We start from the raw sequence: 1,872 nt of genomic DNA, 5'->3' as shown, positions 1-1,872 counted from the left end.
GATACAAAAGTTATATTGCGTCTGGAGCAGTGTTACTTATAAACATGGTCAGCCCCTGTTCACACCAGTGTGACTTATGCGATTTGAAATTTTTCCAATTCGCATATCGGGTCACACCCTGTTGCCGACAATGGAACCATTCATATCGCTACGACTCGTCACAGCGATTTATGAAAGGTTCCTGCACTACTTTTTGCTAATTTTCATTGCATAGACTTCTGTTAAATGAAGCTGCAATTAAATTGGCAGTGCAAATAGCACTGATGTGCTGCTTTTGAAATTGTGCTGAAGCTGTACCAGCGCGAACCAGGGCTCAAACTGCTTTTTTTGGCCACCTTAAGGATGCCTTCTCTGATTATATAGTGATCCTGACTTTAATAACCCTCTTGCCACTGGGCGACTTTCAGTCGTTATATAGGGATGATGCCTGCTGTCAGTGTAAAAGCAATCCCAGTGTCTAAATAGCCACTGGATTGCTTTTCCAAGCAGTTGGAAGGGGTCTTTGTTTTAAAAAATTTTATAACTCGCTTTCTGAACGAATTTTTTTTTTTTCCAAATGTCTGCACTTTTTTTTCTTTACCAACTCACTTTCCACAACTTATTTCTTACACGATTTTTATTTTTTTTCACCGTCGCTTTCTGTCAAACTTCCGCAACTCAAATTTTTTTTTTTTTTTTTTTTTTCACCAACTGTCACTTTCCAACAAAAAAATTTTCCAACACCATAGTTTCAGTCCTTGCAAGTCAGTGTGGCAAGTGAGGGGGTCTGCATCTTCCTACTCTAGTTCAGAACTGTATATAAATATTTAAAGAATAACTCCAGTTTTTTGTTCCGAAAGACATTCCCCTCTGGGTGATTTATGTACATTGCAGAGATTTTAACAATCTTTGTTGCAGAGTTTTACCTTTTATTGCTCTGAAGAAAAAGCTGTTTGTGTCCATGTGATTCTCTATGGGAGTGGTTTTATAGTCAATCCTCTGCACATGTAGGGCTCTAATAAGAAAATTGTTAAGGTCTGCATCCCATTCCCTTTTTTAGATGTGATTTTTCCCTTTGGTCCCTTTCACACTGGGCCGTTGCGGGCGTCGGCGGAAAAGCTCTGCTATTTTTAGCGGCGCTTTACCGTCTTAGCAGCGGTATTCGGCCGCTAGCGGGGGTCCTACCCCCCCTTTGCGGCTGAAAAAGGGTTAAAACCGCTGCTTTGCTAGCGGTATAGCCGCGCTGCCCCATTGATTTCAATCGGTAGGAGCGGTGAATACACTGCTCCAAAGATGCGGCTAGCAGGATTTTTTTTTTTTTTTTAACTGCCCTGCCAGCGCACCGCTACAGGGTGAAAGCCCTCAGGCTTTCACTCTGGAGTGAAAGGAGACGCTTTTTTTCAGGCGCTATTTTTAGCGCTGCAGCGCCTGAATAACGCCTCAGTGTGAAAGGGGCCTTTGGGAGTATCTTGCTAAAAATGGCTTGCTGCTGGGGATGCCAAAAATGTGATTTTGTATCTTAATGCAGAGGTCTGGGAAAATCACATCACTGAAGCAGGAAATTACGTTTTCAGGAGCACGCCTCCAGGTAGCCATATTGCAGTGCATTTTACAGAACATTACAGCACTGTAGATTGAAAAGCAAAGGTCATTTTTAATAATCACAATATGACTTGAGTATATGCTATATTTTCATTTTTTTTTTTTCCCACAAAAGTGGACTCCACTTTTGTGGTAACCACTTCAGCTCTGGAAGGATTAACCCACTTAATGAGGCAATTTTTGTGATACAGCGCTGCGTCATATTAAAGAGGAAATAAAGGCAATTTTTTTTTATTTATTTATTTATTTATTTTTAAAGCACACCCTGTAAGGCCAAGGCATAATGAGCTA

Source organism: Lithobates pipiens, unplaced genomic scaffold (assembly GCF_037356315.1).
Source record: "Lithobates pipiens isolate NorthernLeopardFrog02 unplaced genomic scaffold, aLitPip1_a1.2 Scaffold_18, whole genome shotgun sequence".
In the NCBI taxonomy this organism is placed as follows: Eukaryota; Metazoa; Chordata; class Amphibia; order Anura; family Ranidae; genus Lithobates; species Lithobates pipiens.
The sequence above is the reverse complement of the archived record's forward strand: the minus strand, read 5'-3'. Positions refer to the sequence as shown.